This window comes from Falco biarmicus, chromosome 1 (genome assembly GCF_023638135.1).
Source record: "Falco biarmicus isolate bFalBia1 chromosome 1, bFalBia1.pri, whole genome shotgun sequence".
Taxonomy (NCBI): Eukaryota; Metazoa; Chordata; class Aves; order Falconiformes; family Falconidae; genus Falco; species Falco biarmicus.
The window spans coordinates 96,206,553-96,215,561 of NC_079288.1; positions in this window are offsets into that span (position 1 = coordinate 96,206,553).

Below are 9,009 nucleotides of genomic sequence, written 5' to 3' on the forward strand. Positions count from 1 at the left end.
TGAGTAGTCTATTTTTTTTCTGACAGATAGCTAATAGTAACTAAAAATTTTGTTCCCAAGAGAGGCTTTTAAATTACATGCCATTTAAATCTATTTCTGAATTACTCAACATTTAAGGTTTGTGGTTTTAAAATTAGTTATTTTGACTCAGAAACACTAAGAGCAAAGAAAATATAGGGAAAAGAAGCACACCAAACTGTTGGAAAAATACAGGGAAAAAATGTATCTTAATAAATGATAAGTATAACTTTCTCATTCAACACCTTTATGAAATGCTTGTCAGCTCAGTACTGTACATCTTGCTGGTCATATGAGTCTATGAAGTATCACTTTGTTATTCCCCGTACAATAAACTTCCAGTAAGATTTAGTATGAGAGGGTAGTATAATCCCCATGTCTTGAAATGATCTCAGAGAGACACTAGTAATCTTCCTATTGCCTGACAGGACATTTATGATTTTAGCTTTATTTGCTGAGTAAATTATTTCACAGATTGTCATTAAATCTAAAAGCATGCTGTCAGATCAAGAAAAAGCCCTTACATGTCCCTTGGCAAATTCATTGTAGTGGCAAAGATCTCTAATAAACATAACATTCTTCAACACAGTACTTCAACAAGATAGGCATTTTTTTTTTTCTTTTTGATTCTGATACCATACAATGTGCTATTGTATACTAATAGTGGTGCCTGAATATCATCATAAAAATTTTTAATAGAAAGCATGTGTACACCATGACATGCTTGATATCCATCAGGTAACTGCAACTATACTTGCTGCATCATCACGCCTTTTAAGCAAACTTTTTGCTCAGCACATAAGTACATTATGTTGTTCCAAAGCCATTTGCACTAGCTGAGAATTTACTACAGGGTGAAGTTCAAATAATTTGTTTTGACATAGACAGCTCTAAATGACCTGTGAACTTCAAGACTGAAATATTTTCCTTTCTGCTCCAGCTGGTAACAGTGGATATCAGTCATGGATTTCCTTGTACTTTGCTTGAAGATTTCTTTTCTGGATTATTCTATGTACTCAGTCTGAGAGTTCTTTCAAACTGTTAATGTAGTCAGTTTTAATTGTTTTACAAGGACAACTTTTAAGATTAAATAATTTTTGGGAATACCTATGCTAAGAAAAACATATATTCAAGCCCAGATACAGCCCAAGTGCGATTTAAATGAGAGGAGCCTTTTCAATGTAGGGATTACTGTCTGTACTGCATGGTAACATCAGACTTGCATGAAACGGAGGGCTGCAGAAACAGTGGCAGCATGGCTGTTGAGCAGAGTTGCAGCCATACTCTCCCTTCCATTCCTTACACATTCCAAACACAACAGCAAAAAAGTAGGAGAGGTGAACCTAAAGACTTCTCTAAGTCTTCTCTCCCCTGAGCATGTCCATATTATCCTAATTTGATTTGTTAACCCTACACATCCAATATGAAATCTCTGAATTATCAGTCTTCAGCATATTCATTCATAAATACAGTGCATAAGAGGGAAATATACAATCACATATGGGATGTGTGGGTAGACAGATGAATAGGAGAAAAAAGTGCGCAGTGAATACCTATGAACAGCTACCTAAATCTTAGTGTTTGGCATAAATGGTAATGAGGAAACTGCATGCCAGGTCAAATGCTTCAGAGCAGGTGCAAAGGAATGAGTGAAGGGAGGTGAAGAACAGAAAATATTAAACTGTACCTCAAGCTCTTCAGGTCCACCAAATAACTGAATTTTCAGATGTATCTGTAGAAGCAGGAAAATGGATACTTTGACAACAAAATAATTCTGAGGGTGCTCTTTCTGGGAAATTATTCTACATTGGTATGCAGGGTTTGCCCAATTATTTCTGGTCATGTCTGCACATAAAATTTTCCTGCTTCCTCTCCAGATGCTTAACACTTATTAAGTATTGCAAACATTTTAAGAAAAAAAAAAAAAAATCATGCGACAGAACAGTGCCAACAGCACCAGGACCCATTTAGAATCTACAGTAGATTGTTCAAGTCCTACCAAAGTACAATGGTGAGACACAAAATTAATTAACATTCAATATAGTCCAAAATGTCTTATATGAAACCTATTTGCACAACCCCTTGCTGTTTTCATTACATTTATTCACCTGAGGATTATCAGTGCAACACAGATCCTCTTGAAATTGTTTACTAATAAATGGCTAATGTGTTCTGAATGTTAATTACTGTGTTTATACTTGAGATTAAACACACACAAAAAAGACTATTAGCCACTAAAAACATTTGATTAGCAATTACTCCTTACTTTATGAAGACTATTGCAGTGAACCAACATGATTCACCAATGAAATAAGTTACGAACTAAAGTCAGAGTAGAAATTTTAAATGTAAGCGCTACCTTTGAAAGAGTAATAAACTGCATGTGAAACCCAGGCACCTAACACAAATGGAAAGGCTTCTAAAAGATCAGGTCAAAGCCTGCTCAATATCAATCTTAAAGGCTAATTTTCAAAATGCACAGTTAATAATTTTAACCTTTCCCCCACACTATCTCTATCTTACACATGTTGGATATATTGTTTCAGGTAGTTATATTCAGCCAATTTTTAAACACTAGTTTCTGGGGCAAATGGGCAATTAGAAGTTGAGTTTGATCTGAGTCTATCTGTTTGCAGTGACTTACATCTCAGTTTATTGTTCTCAGTCTAAGTCTCAGTTTATTAACATTTGGTATGTGTTGCAAATATGTAGTGTAATCTGCAGTCTGTTACATTACTGTGTAATGTGCCATAAAGAAAAAAGAATGTACAATTACTGATTTAGTATCTATTTCAACAAGAAAAAAAGCAGAAAATATCTATGTATTTTTTCACTGAAACAAAAGAACTATTGCTATTCCCTGATTCTTCTCCAGTCTTTTGTTTTTTGTTTTAGGAAAGATATTTTTAGTCTGCATAGTATAACTATCTCTTATGCATATGCAATCTGATTTAAGAGAAAGGAAGAAGGTTTTTTTCCCACTTGCTCTGAAAGAATAGAAACATCTAGATACAATAACTATTAAAGTGGACAAGTTGACCTGGAACTAGTTAAAATGATGTACTTAATAAAAGTATACAAAAGATTACCCTCTAAGTTGAAGTTCTGATAAGTTTCAACCCGTTTACTGTGTCAATAAGGAATGATTTCCTCTGCCCTTTCAAATAATGAAACATATTCTCAGCAAGGCCAGTGACACACTCAGATCTCTGTTCACCAAGTCTAGGAAGCATTCTTCGTTACTGAAAGATAGAAGTTTTTAGCTCTTATTTAAAATAGAATAAGAGGTATTTCCAAAACAATGATCTTACTGTTAATCTGATGATCCTAACACAGTTACAATAATAAATATGGAAGCACTACACCATTTATCTTATTTTTTTTTAATGCTTTACCTGTATCTACTAAACAAGAGAAGCTAATTTTGTTGTAGAATGGCCTGAACAACATTCCAAACATATGTCTTTTCTATACCTCCTATTTACACCATTCTCTTAAACAACATGTCCACTATTATCTAAAGAAACTTCCAGAGAATCTCATTTTTCTCATGCAAAGAGTACCAGAAGGAGATAACTATTAAGCAGTTTGGAGGCAGGGTTAGTTGAAGAGAAAAGCAAATAGAGGTTGTTGCTTTGTGTTTTAAAGTCTAAAATTTAAATATATTGAGTGGAAAAAGGTTGGAAATCAGTTTTCTTTTGCAAGCTGGTAGGGAATATCACGAGAAATAACGGTTTCACTGATTAGAGTGTTTGGGTGCTTCAGTAAGTAGGTTCCTTGCTTTTGCCTAGTCATCATCAAGCTCTAATCTATTTCACAGGCGTGTTTCCTTTGAGTGGAAATTCTTACTTACATTACTCTAAGAGAAATAAAATTAGACAAGATGAAAAGATAGCAAACATACTGTACTGAACAGTGAATATAAACTCTCTTACACTGGAAGCAAAGTGAGTATCTTAGTGGATGACTCCTTTTTGCCTTGAATGCACTCAATGGCTGTCTTCCTGACTTCTTGCCCTTTATAAAGCTTTAGTTCATCTAACTAATCTTGCAGTGAATATAATGTTGCCTATATGCTACGGTGCAAGTCACAACCCAGAGTATAATCACTATACGGGTGACATTTCTTAGAGGTGAAATAGATAACAGCAATGGAAAGATTATAATAAATAAATAAAGTTAAACTACAAAAGGATATGTGTTTTTAACATCATTCTGTTTCTAATATTCTCAGAAAATAAATGCACTGAATGGGAAATATTATTAGACTTATTTACTACTCATCTAAACTAATTCATGGGATATAACTTCTCATTGATCTCTTGTTCTTACACAAGTTCTAATGCAAAATTGATTTACTTCTCCGTTATTCTTCCCAATACTGTACCTGACATTTAAGAATTAAAACTGTACAAAGAACAGTAAGATAAATAAAAATTTTGATTGCAAAAATGTGATTACAAATATAGAAAAATATTGCTTAAATTATACATAGAAATTTTGGTAAAACTAACCTTCTGTATTCTAGGAATTAGGTGCACAATATTACATGCATTTTCAACAGAAGCAAGTGAAATGTCAGTTAGAGATACAAAGGTGTGACTACATAAATCAGTAATTAGTTTGATTCAGATAATAGCTACCTCAACTTTTGGACTATAATTTGTCTAGTCTAAGTGGATTGGCTCTGCCATCATCTGTGTTTTTCTGTACTGCACTAGGCATCAACAAGTGAAATTATTATTATAAATTATTTTTATTATTTTATTTATGTATTTTTGAAAAGCCTTTATAAAGCATTATGAAGAGTTATCTTTAGTTCATAATGTAGGAAATAGATGATCAGTAAAAGCTTCAATTTATTGTTCTGCTGTATTCTTATTACACAAATGGTGTATCAGAATAACAAATGATGGTCTGAATGATGTGCAGTACTGATCCTAATTTATCCTTTTATATTTCATCCCATATTTTATAGTTTTCCAAGTTACTGTAATTAAAAAAAAATATCAATTTCATTTTGTAACTAAAAAAACCATAAATTATCTAAACCAGGAACACACTAAAATATGCCAAAATACTAATTAGGACTAAAAGTTACAGCAGGTTCGTTTCTCAGAGTTTGAAATTTTTAAGAGGAATATGGTCTGGGCAGATTTTATCTTTTCAGGGAACCTGAAGGAAAATAATTAAGCTTTGTCCATATTTCTTAGCAAGAGCAAGACCCAGTCTCCACTTTACTATAGGCATCTGTTGCCTATACTGATTTATGGACAGATATTAGAGAATTCAGTAATGAGATGTTCTGCTAGCGAACAAGATGTTCTAATTGATACACTGATAGAGCTGGAGCACAAACAAAATATGCACCTTCTAACCAGTTATTTTAGCAAAAAAAAATTTACATGCAGTTTGTAAATATAGCATTGAAGCAAATATATTAGATAAAACACTTCTGTGGAAAACTGCATGGATGCAAATATAGAAACTAGAAAGGAAATTATCTGTTAATGGCCTGAAATTATGGAAATAAGAGCTAGAAGTAAAACTGATTACAGGACGGTGCACATTTGGTTTAAAAATTGTTCTTTGTCAATATTTCCCAATTAAGGCAATTGGGCATTTCAGAGAGAGTACTTTGAAGGCTCTTTATAAAATCTGTGGATGACACTAGCTAGCTGTGTCTTCTTATACACCAATGCATGAAGCAAGGCAGGATCAAATTGTACAGTGACCATCGCGAACTGAAAGGCTGGTGTAAAATTAAGAGAAAATGTAAGAAAAATAATAAAAAGCACAATATTTCAAGAGAAATAAAATCAAAAGTGTGAGTGGTAGAATAAGATGCCTGAAAAGGACCATGAGCCAAATAAGTGACAGAAGTTCATACTGTGGGAGTGCCTGCACATCCTCCCCTCTTGGTAAAATGACCAGGATAACAACAGAGGATAAAATGGGGATACAACTCTACACAGCGTGTTTGCATACAGTGCCCAAAACTTTCTGTTCTGATGGTGTTTGCCGAAAGTGGAGGATGCTGAAAAAGAAACTATAAATTGCTAACATACAAGGATGCAGTAGCAAGGCATTACCAGGGGACTTTTTAAACATGGAATGAATCAGCTCACAAAAAAACCAAATTCCAGAAGCAGAAAAATGTTTAGTTAGTGTTGGGAGAGAGGAAGGGAAACAGAGCAGCAGTATGAATAAGTTTTGGGACTGTTAGAGTTTCCCTGGGTCATTTGAATCTCACACAATTGTCCTCAGCAGATCAACACCGCACCCCCCACCCCACCTCCCACCTTGGTGGTGTCTGCAAACTTACTGAGGGTGCACTACCCTCATCCAGATCATCCATAAAGATATTAAGCAGAACTGTTCCCAATACTGAGCCCTGGGGAACACCACTCGTGACCATCAGCCAGTTGGTTTTAGTTCCATTCACCACAACTCTTTGGGTTCAGCCATGCAGCCAGTTTCTTACCCAGTGATGAGTACACGCATCCAAGCCATTAGCAGCCAGTTTCTCCAGGAGAAATGGCTGTGGAAAATGGCATCGAAGGCTTTACTAGTGTCTAGGTAGATGACATCCACAGCCTTTCCCTCATCCACTAAGTGGGTCACCTTGTCATAGGAGCAGATCAGGTTAATAAGGCAGGACCTGCCTTTCACAAACCCATGCTGGCTGGGCCTGATCACCTGGTTGTCCTGTATGTGCCATGTGATAGCACTCAAGATGATGTGCTCCATAACCTTCCTTGGCATTGAGGTCAGACTGGCAGGCCTGTAGTTCCCCAGATCCTTCTTCCAGACCTTGTAGATGGGCATCACATTGACTGACGTCCAGTCAACTGGGACCTCCATAGTTACCCAGGACTGCTGATAAATGATAGAAAGTGTCTTGGTGAGCACTTCCATCAGCTCCCTCAGTCCCCTTGGGTGGATCCCATCTGGCCCCATAGATTTGTGTGTGTCTAAGTGGTGTAGCAGTTTGCTGACTATTTAGCTTTGGATTGTGAGGGTTTCATTATGCTCCCCATCTCCGTCTTGTAGCTCAGGGGGCTTGGGTACCCCAAGAACAACTGGTCTTACTATTAAAGACTGAGGCAAAGAAGGCATTAAGTGCTTCAGCCTTTTTCTCATCCTTTCTCACTATGTTTCCTCCAGCACCCAGTAATGGGTGAAGATTCTACTTAGCTCTTCTTTTGTTGTTAATGTATTTATAGAAATATTTCTTAATTGTCTTTTACCACAGTAGCCAAATTCAGTTTTAGCTGGGCTTTGAGCCTTTTAGTTTTTTCCCTGGACAGCATCACAATGTCTTCATAGTCCTCCCAAGTTGCCTGCCCCTCCTTCTTGAGGTCATAAACTCTCCTTTTTTTTTCCTGAGTTCCAGCCAAATCTCTCTGTTCAGCCAGGCCAGTGCTCTTCCCCACCAATTCATCTTTTGACACATAGAGATGGCCTGCTCCTTACATTTGATTTAAACTACATCAGCTGAGCAGTTTTTCCTATGAAATGACACATAGTCTTCACAGAAAGGAAATAGTTTGGTGAGAAGCAACTGCATATCAGACAGTATGAAGTTATTATTTTATTCTTTTAAGCATGGATGGTACTTTTTGTTGAACAAGATTTAATTTCAGAGCTTACCAATGTGATATCACCAAAAAATAGCCTACAGCAGTGTGGAAATATGAAAATAATCTTGGATTTATAAGAAACAAAGAAAGAATTTAATTTGTTGAGTCTAGATAAAAGAATGTTGAGAAAAGGTATGGCTGCAATTTTACAAAATGTAGAGCAAGTTACAAAGGAATGGTCGTCTCAATGGCCACTGTAGTAAGGACAACCCTTCACACACAAACTACATAAAAAATGAATGAAACTAAAGTAAACAGTGATTCAGATTGCATATTAGGAAAAATCTCCAAATATTGAGGTTGCGAAGTTAATACTTCATACTTCTAATAAACTGGTTTGTTAGAGGGGAAATGTATTTTATTAATTTCAAGAAAGTTTCACTGAAAGCACATGTAAATTTATTTATTTCTTCAAAGTAAATTTGAAGTTTTGCATTACTTGAGTTCAGACGAAGAACTTGTGCAGTGAATATTCTAGGAGTTTAACTATACTATTGCTAAAAGTAAAAGACCTACAGCTGATGAACCCCACAGCAGAAAAAATACTCAAGGAATGAGTTACAAGGAAATAAACAAAAGAAATTCCAGTGTTTTTTGCTTAACCTTGTAAAAAATCTCTGAATTTCTACCCTTCCCTGTCTTTCCAACACTGGCAGTAAAGCTGGCATAACAGGCTCTGGCCTCCCAGGTGATATTTTATGCCTTTTTCATTCTCCAGCTATTCACATTTTCCTCTTTAGACAAGCCACCATGTGGCTTTACCACGGGATGGATACTGTTAAGGATACAACATATTCAAGGCAATCACTTCTCACCTGGTGTTTTTTGCTTCTTCTTTACAGGCTTGTTATGATTATACCCTGCCCTGATTTGCATTGGATTAGTGGAATTTCCCTGTCTCTTTAATGGAAGGGAACATATGGCACATAGCTTTAAAAGTGTGCTACCAAACATAATGAATGTTGGATTGACATTGTTATACCCATAGGCTTTGTTGATAAAAACAAATATTTATACACTATGACATTCTTTCTGCAAATTGCTACCCCTACTCAATGTATGATTCATGAGAAAAAGGATCAGATAGAACAGACTTGGCAAATGGGTAGAAATAGAAATAAACAAGCAGAGAGAACAAAATTCTGTATTATAGAATACAGGACCATATTGCCATTGCTAGAAACACACCATAAACCTTTTACTGATTTTTGAGGGCCTCAGAACTGAGGCTTGTTAGGTTTGCTCTTCAAATAAGGAAAGTTTGAACTTTCCTTGACCTGCCTGTAGCTTTGCTTTACTTGATTTCTCTGTGAAAGCAATTTCTCTAATTGACAAGGTGTACCTTGTG